We start from the raw sequence: 9077 nt of genomic DNA on the forward strand, positions 1-9077 counted from the left end.
TGAAAACTGCGTCCAGCCCGGAAGAGAATTCATCTGAAAGTGACACGTTTGCCTCCAGAATAAAGAGAGAAAGTGTTTTCCTGTTCCTTCACCTTTCAAGGCACAGCCTTCTCATCAAGCTGCCTCACAGCAGGATGAAGCCAACTTCTGAAACCCCGGCCGTTATGCCAGCTGCAATCCTCTCAGGGGCAAAAATAGAAATCTGCCCACAAGACACTGAGGTGCCATCGGAGGACTGCAGGACGACGGCACGCCAAGCACATCCTTCTCATTGGCGGCCCCACCATCCACTAGTCTTACGCCTAGTGGGCGTAAGACTCACCCAGGGGCTTACTAAAACCCAGATTCCAGCTGGGCATGGTGGCACGTGCTTGTCATCCCAGTACTTGGGAGGCTGAGACAGGAGGATCACAGGTTCTCGGCCAGCCCTAGCTACTTAGTGGGGCCCTTCGCAACCTAGTAAAACCCTGTTTCAAAAATGAATAAAAAATAAGCCGGGCGTGGTGGCGCACACTTGTAATCCCCGTACTTTGGAGGCTGAGACAGGAGGATGGCGCAGGTTCAAAGCCAACATCAGCTACTTAGTGAGGCTCTCAGCAACTTAGTGAGACCCTGTTTCCAAATAAAATATCAAATAGATCTGTGAGTATAGCCCAGAGGTAGGAAGCCTCTGGGTTCCACCCCCAGTACCACCAAAAAAAATTTAAAAGTAAACAAAAATTAAAAATAAATAAATAAATAGGGCTGGAGGTGTAGCTTGGAGGTAGAATGGCCCTGGGTTCAAGTCCTAGTACCACAAAATAAAAAGAAAGAAAAAACAAAACAAAGTGATATAAAATCAAGTAAAATAAAATGCAGACTCTAGGATGTCTGGGATGATGTCCAGGAGCTACTTTTTATTTTTATTATTATTATTTTTTGTACTGGGGATGGAACCCGGGGGCATTCTACCTCCACGCTGTACCCCAAGCACTACTTTATATTTTGTTCTGAAGCAGGGCCTCACTAAGCCGCTGAGGCTGGCCGCAAACCTGTGACCCTCCTATGCCAGCCTCCCAGCTCCAGGGCTCCAGGCCCGCGTGAGCAAGCCCAGCTTCACTCTGCGTCTTAAGGACAGGCTCTGCTACTGTCCACCCGGGTGACACCGGGATCGGATTCAGAGGACGGAGCAAGGCCAGCCCCCACCCCCAGAAGTCCCCGGTCTCTCTGGGCAGTGAGACTGAGTGTGGGTGAGCCGGGAATTCAAGTCAGTCTGAAATCTGAGCGACGTCCACCCTTTACTAGCTGGGCCCCGTCTCCCCTCTGGAACATGGAGCTACCAATTCTTCAGCAGAGATGCTGCAATGACTCAGTAAGGCATGAATACAGCCTACCCCACACAGCCTGGTGCACGTAGTAAACATGCAGTAAGCAGCGAAAGCTCACCGAGGAGCCCTGGAGAGACAAGACTCACGCTCAGCACAGTGGTCCAGCCGCTGGTTCTCAGCCCGGCCCTGCTGATGGATGCTTATGAGCCGAGTATCGGATCCCTGCTTGTCCAGACCGTCTGAAGCAAGGCCCTGGGAGGCCATTAGGTTTGGATGAGGGCATGGGGGTGACCTCTGATAGGGAAGGGGGCAAGGAGGCTGGGTCAGGAAGGAAGTCCTGGCTAGCTGACCAACTTGGGTACCCAAATACATATGTCAAAGCTGCCCTCCAACAGGTGGCAGTCCATGCCAAAGATCAGCTGCCGGAGCGAGCCCGGCCTCTGGAAGCAGCACCAGGAAATCGAAGCTCAGGGCTTTGAGAGAGAACTACTTTTGCAGAATGCAGGGGACTGGCAGCCCTAAGAAGAAGGTCTCACATCCACAAGTCAGGAGTTTCTCTCTTTGACTTTCAAGACAAGCTCCTCGGATGAAGCCATTACCCCATTTCCCAGAGGAGGAAACAGAGGCCCAGAGAGATTGAGAAACTTTCCCAGGGACACACAGCAGGGTAGAGGAGCAGCTGAGACGCGAACCCAGGAATCTGGCTCCAGAGAGCTGCTGCAGGCCCTCCTCCTGCCACACATGCAGGGGCAGTCGAGGGGCACGCTGCTGGGTGAGCCCCACTCCAGGATCCCGGGCGCAGAGCATCTGTGCACGGAGGGTCGGAACCGTGGCTCTCCTACCGCGTCAGGAGGAGTTTCTCCCTGGAGATCGGCCAGATGCAGCCTGGTGGGTAGCTGCGCACACATTTCCCGTTTCCGTCTCCCCGCCGGCCTACCGGGAAGCAAAGCACTGACGAGAGGCCTCTGCTGCTGGAGAAATCGCTTCCAAATTGCCTCCTTCATTAACAGTGCCAATCTGCATCTTGATTAGGCTTAATGGAGTACAATTACCAGACCCTAAGTTTCTCTTTCGCACATTTTAAGCCAGGAAGGCACACAGGCCAGATGCCAAAAAATTAAAATAAATAAATAAATACAAATGAAAACGCCACTCAGGGGAACCTGGCTGGGCTCCCCAGCCGGACATCCCACACCTGGGGAAGAAGGGGCCAGGTGCTGGGCCCTGGCTGGGCCTGAGCTGGGAGGGATGGGGCTTTGCAGCCAGGGGACAGGGGTGTGGCCAGCCCTCTGGCGGATCAAGCGATGATGGTAGCAGTTGCCATTGGGTGCCGCGGGGACCCAACAAAGCACATCCTGAGCGATGGCCACCCTCTCTGCATGCCCCGCTCACAAGGCCTGGCAAGAGCAAGCCCTGCCTCCCGGTTCGTGTGCAGGGAGCCTCCTGCCATCGCGTGCGCCCCTCCCCGCTCTGGCCACACACACCAAGTCCTCCAGAACTCTAAGCTCCTTCCTGCCCGCCTCCAGGGTCAGCGAGTCCTGTCCCCTCTGCCTGGCACACTTGGCCTGTCTTTCCGCCTGGTTCCTTCCCGTCTCAGCTCAAACAGCACCTTCTCCAGGAAGCCCTCTCTAGCCTTGGACTAAGCCCTCCCAGCACCCTGTATCTATGGGATAATAAGAGCGGCCTGCTGTCTTCCACCAGACAGTAGCTCCCAGAGTGCAGGGAAGATTCCTGCCGCTCCCGCTTCGCATCTCCAGCTCCTGGCCCAGCTCAGCACGTGGCAGGTTCTCCATTCACACTCGTCTAATGGGTGGTGACGCACCTCTGGCTGAGCCCCTGCAAGTGCCAGGTGGGAACCATAACTCACCCTTCTGGCACTACTTAATGATTGAATGGGTTTTGGCACACACAGGGCACTTGATGGACGCTTCCTCATTCCTCTTTTATTTTTCTTTTTGGTACTGGGGATTGAACCCAGGGGCATTCTACCCCCGAGACATACCCAAGTCCTCCTTATTTTTTTTAATTTGATTTTGAAACAGGGTCTCATTAGGTTGCTGAGGCTAGCCCTGCACCTGTGATCGTCCTGTCCCAGTCTCTGAGTTGCTGGGATTCAGGCCTGCGCCACCACGCCTGGCCTCCCCATCCCTTTGGATTAAGGGCCAGTCGGAAGCAGTAGTGTAGGCAGCTCCCAGGACAGCATGGATCCCACTCAAAGCAGCTCCCCAGTGGGGGACACAAGGCGAGGTTCAGGATGGCCCCGATGTCCATAGTTCCCAACCTGGTCTAAGGGCTTCGTGAGATCCCAACCAGGATACCAGCTAGCTCTTTTGTGAAAATATGCATACTGATTCTAAAATCTTGGTGGAGAAGGAAAATACCCATTAGAGCCAACGCCAGGAAAGGAGACTAGCGATGGAGGACTGACACAGGAATCAAGGCAGCATGGTACCCGTGAAAGAAGAGAGAGATGGCTGGGCCAGATCAGAAGGCGGAGAAGTACAGCCACTGAGACACAGCTGACAGGCCGACATCAGCAGGACAGAGAAGAGATGCACAACCGATGGCACTGGGGCAAAGCACACGTGACCAAGAAATCACCACCCCTGAATGTCGACGCAGTCCTGACATCCGTCACCTGAACTAAAACGGATCACTAGCCTACATGGCGCAGGCAGAACTATACACAGGAGTAAACTCAGACGGACTTGGGTTTGGCACTGACGCGCGCGCGCGCGCGTGTGTGTGTGTGTGTGTGTGTGTGTGTGTGTGGTGCTGGGGATTAAACCCAGGGGCATTCTACCTCTGAGCTACACCCCAAGCCTATATTGTATTGTATTGTATTGTATTGTACTGGAGATTGAACCCAGGGCAATCTACCTTTGAGCTACACCTCAAGTCTATCTTCTATTTTATTTTATTTTACTTTATGGTACTGGGGATTGAAACCAGGGGCAGTCTACTTTGAGCTATATCCTAAGCCTATTTTATATTTTATTTTACTTTATTTTGTGGCACTGAGGATTGAACCCAGGGGCATTCTACCTCTGAGCTACACTCCAGCCCTATTTTTAAATTTTTATTTGGAAACAGGGTCTCACTAGTTTGATGAGAGTCTCACTACTTGCTGAAACTGTCCTTGAACCTGCTGACTCAGGTTCCTAAGTACTGGGGTTACGAGCACCTAGATCCATTTTATTTTTTATTTTGAAACGAGGTCCTGTTAATTTGCTGACAGCCTAAGTTGCTGAGGCTGGCCGCAAATCTGCGACCCTCTTGTCTCAGCCTCCCATGTACTGGGACTGCAAGTGTGTGCCATCACACCTGGCTTGGCAATGACTTTTTAGATGTGCCACCAAAGGCACGATCCACAGTAGAAATAAGTGATGAGCTGGGTTTCATGAAGTTAAATCTTCTGATCCATGACGGGCGCTATCAGAATGAGGAGGCAAGGCCATAAAATGGAGAAAACATTCGCAAAACACTTATTTGACAAAGGACCAGCTACTATAACTGCAGCTACTCAGGAGGCTGGGGCAGGAGGATGACAAGTTCGAGGCCTGCCTGGATAACTTAGGCCCTGTTTCAAAATAAAACACAGAAAGGGCTGGGAGTGTTGCTTGGTGGTAAAGCACCCCTGGATTCCATCTCCAGTACCTGGGGCATGGGGAGAAAAGAAAAAGAATAAAAGGAACATTATCCAATATATTAAAAGAACCTCAAAACTCAGCAATAAACAAACAACTTGATTAAAAGCATTTTGGCCAGGAAGCTATGCAGACAGAGACTGTTACGCTGGGAACTGTTATGGGGCCGCTGGGCTCTGAAACTCTAACTGAGACATGTAGCCACAGTTCTTGCTCTTAGCTATGTGTAGAAAAGACTAGCCAGAATTCTGTAAGCTTAAGTGATTTTATTATTACAAAGATGGAAAGACAGGACATAGCCTAGAGTAAAGCACTACGCCATAGAGGGTGACATAGTGGGGTGACTTGAAAGTCGCCACCAAAGGTTTTTGGATACAGAACAGTTTTGTTTTGTTTTTGTGGTACTGGGGTTCCTGGAAGCCCTTCTCTACCTCCGGGCTAGGGCTACACTCCCAGACCTATTTTATATTTTTATTTAGAAACAGGGTCTCCTAAGCCAGCGCGGCTGGCTTCAAACCTGCGCGACCCTCCTGTCTCCGCCTCCCAAGTGCGGGGATGACAAGCGTGCGCCACCACGCCCGGCTGGATATAGAACAGTTTTATACCAAGTCTTCTGAACCAACTAATCCACCCCTTCTCCTGGCAGGTCTTTTGATGTGAGGATTCCTTCCTGTAGACCTGCCCCGTCTCTGGCACAGACCCCAAGCCTTTTGTTACACCCCCAAAATGTGCTAATAGTCTGGGATCTACCCCCAGTACCATAAAAAGGAAGGAAGGAAGGAAGGAAGGAAGGAAGGGAGGGAGGAAGGAAGGAAGGAAGGAAGGAAGAGGGAGGGAGGGAAGGAGCAGGCAGGCAGGCGGGCATAGGCCTAGGCGTGTAGCTTGGAGGTAGGATGCCCCTGGATTCCATCCCCAGTACCGTAAAAAATAAAAAACAAAAACAAAAAGAAGACACACGTTACAGCATAGCCAGGCAATGGAGGGTGGGGAAGCCAGGAGCCCACAGCCCAACAGTCAGGATGTTAAAAGAAAGAAGCCTTAGAAATTACCTAGTTAAAGCCAGGTGTGTGGTGTCACCTGCTTGTCATCCCAGTACTTAGGAGGCTGAGACGGGAGGATCAGAGATTCACAGCCAGCCTCAGTCAGTGAGGCCCTCCGCAACTTAGGCCCTGTTTCAAAATAAAGAATAAAAGAATGGAGCCAGGCTTGGTGGCGCACAATAGTAATCCCCGCATTCAGGAGGCTGAGACAAGAGGATCACAGTTCGCAGACAGCCTCAGCTACTTAGTGAGGCCCTTTGCAACTCAGCGAGACCTGGTTTCAAAATAAATAATAAAATAAAATAGGGCTTGGGGTATGACTCAGAGGTAGAATGCCTTGGGTTCCATCCCCACTACTGAAAATAAAAAAGGGTTGGGGGTGTAGCTCAGAGGTAGAATTCCTCTGGGTTCAATCCCCAGTGCTACAAAAAAGGAAATTACCTAGTGGTTCTGAATTTATTTATTTATTTATTTGATTAGTTATTTCTTGTGGTACTGGAGATTGAACCCAGGAGCACTCTACTACTGACCTACATCCCCGGCCCTTTTTATTTTTTATTTTGAAACAGGGTCTTGCTAAGCAGCTCAGGCTGGCCTTGAAATTGCAATTGTCCTGCCTCAGACTCGGGCATGAGGCACTGCGCACGGTATGAAATAGCTCCACCCACCACAAAGCTGTGTGCATTCAGGAAGGTTCCCTTCTCTGCTCCTGTGGGTTACTTCTCCATGGCACCACCCTGCTTTCGGGCGTGGACCTCCCCAGCACAAGGGGGCCTCGGGGGCAGGGTGCTCATGCAAATGGACCAAGAAGGGCGGGCGGCAGCTGTGCGGCTCCGTCACTCCTGCTGTGAAGGGCAGTCTCCAGAGGCCAGTGGGTACCAGCTCCTTGCATGCTCAAGGCCACGGCGGGACTCACAAAGAGAAGGGGCGCAGGGTTGTCTTTCCAAGCTGGATAGGATTCCTGTGAGCTCTCCGCGGGTACACAAGGGGCCTGGCCCGCAGAGCTTGCTGCCTGGAAGGTCCTGCCCGCTGCAGCACCAGCCAGGTGGCCCCTGAACTCACAGATGTGAGGATTTGCCAGCTGGTTTCTTGGAGCCCCACATTTAACCTTGGCTTCTTAGGAACCTCTGCAGTGCAGGGGCTTCCGGTTCCCATCCCACTCTCACGCACTCGCCGGCTTCTTTTTACCTTTGTTAACGTCGCTACTAGAATGTCTGCAGTTAAACTGTGGTGCCCACTCTGTTTCTATGAGGTAGTGTGTGATCCCAATTTAGAGATAAAGACCGACACACAGATTCATACACTGACCTGCCTGTGTTCTGTGGTTCAGAGGGTGGAGTAGGAGCTGGATGGAGTGGCACATGCCTGTAATCCCAGTGCGTGAGAGGCCGACACAGGAGGATTGCAGGTTTGAGGCCAGCCTCAGCAACTGAGCAAGGTCCTCAGCAACTTAGTGAGACCCCGTTTCAAAATAAAAAACTAAAGCTGGGTGTAGTGGCGAACACTTGTAATCCCGTCGTGGTTTGCGACCAGCCTCAACTACTTAGTGAGGCCCCTTGCAGTTCAGTGAGAGCCTGGTTTCCAAATAAAGAATAAAAATTAGAACTTGGGTTGTAGCTTGGAGGTAGAATGCCCCCAGGTACTGCAAAATAAGTAAATAAGCCGGACATGGTGACACATGTTTGTAATCCCAGCATTTGGGAGGCTGAGACAGGAGGATCACCTCAGCTACTTAGTGAGGCCCTTTGCAACCCAGTGAGACCCTGTTTCATAAAAAAAAAAAAAAAAAACACGCACAACTAAAAAGACAAAAAAATAGAAACAGGGGTGTAGTTTGGAGGTCAAATGCCTGGGTTCCATCCCTAGTACCACAAATAAATAAATAGATGATAAAATAAATAGCACTGGGAGCGTAGCTCAGAGGTAGAATGCTCCTGGCTTCAATCCTCAGTGCCCCCCCACACACACACACAAGGGTGGAGTAGGGGTCAGGGATACAGCAATGGCTTCTTGCCAGGGCTGGGCACTGCGTGCCGGGGCTGCCAGGGCACTTGGCACCCTCCTTTACAGTCTGCATTTCCCCTTCAAATGGGCCTCTCCTCTCCCAGTGCTCAGCTTCCTCTTTGCTTAAGGAGCGCAGCTTCTTGGAACTGTTGTCAAGTAGCAGTCTAGATAGGCCGGGGGAGAGTTAGGGCGTGGAGATAGCCGGCAACTTTCCTGCAGGCAGAGAGCTGAGTCCTGGCTAGCAGCCAGCCTAGGAAGGGCGATCAGTCCATCTGCCTGGTCCAGCTGGGTCGGGGATACTCAAAGGCCCGAAACAAACATGAAGACACTAGGGGACACCTTCTAGGGCACAGAGGTCGGCACTCCTTGATGGCTACTACGGCCTCGTGGTCATCTGGCCTACACTCTGTCTGGGTATGCTCCAGCTCAAGTCTCAGGCGCCCAGGTATCCACCCATCTGAGCTGTCTGCCTCACCGTCTGCAGCAGTGGCTACTGGTGCTGGGACCAGCCTCCCTGGTCTGCTGGGAGCCGGCTGTATGTATACTTTGGTGGGCTTCGTGCCCCGAGGATGGGCAGGCCGGGCACGCAGGGGAAGTGCTACTCCAGGAAGGGTGCTGGAGCAGCCTCAGCAGCTTGGTTCCCAGGCGTGGCCCACAGTCTCAGCAGGTCCCCAAGGGGGCTGAGGACCGTCACCCATAGCAGAGGCCTCAGGCCCTGGAGGGCTCGTTACTTCCTGCATTTTGGATTGCTTCTCTGCTCTTAGCAGACCATCCGTCCCAGTTTCCAGCAAGCTGTGGCACAAAGGGGTCAGCAGTGCTTCTGACAGGCTGAGATGCTCTGTGCAGCGAGCCCGCCCGTGCCCTGCCCCAGTGCTAGAGTGAGAATCTAGCTGCCTTCCCTCTTCCACTATCACCCTCCAGGGTCGCTGGTGCAGGGCGTTTCAAATCCATACAAAATGGCGTGGACTCTGCCCTTTAAACACCTGGATGAAGCGCCCAGGGCACTGGGTCCCAAGTCATAAAGTGCCTGTGGTCCACTCAGGCCGCCAGCTTTCCCACTGGAGTCGCCCCTGCCCAGG

Source organism: Muscardinus avellanarius (assembly GCF_963383645.1).
Source record: "Muscardinus avellanarius genome assembly, chromosome: 22".
Lineage (NCBI taxonomy): Eukaryota > Metazoa > Chordata > Mammalia > Rodentia > Gliridae > Muscardinus > Muscardinus avellanarius.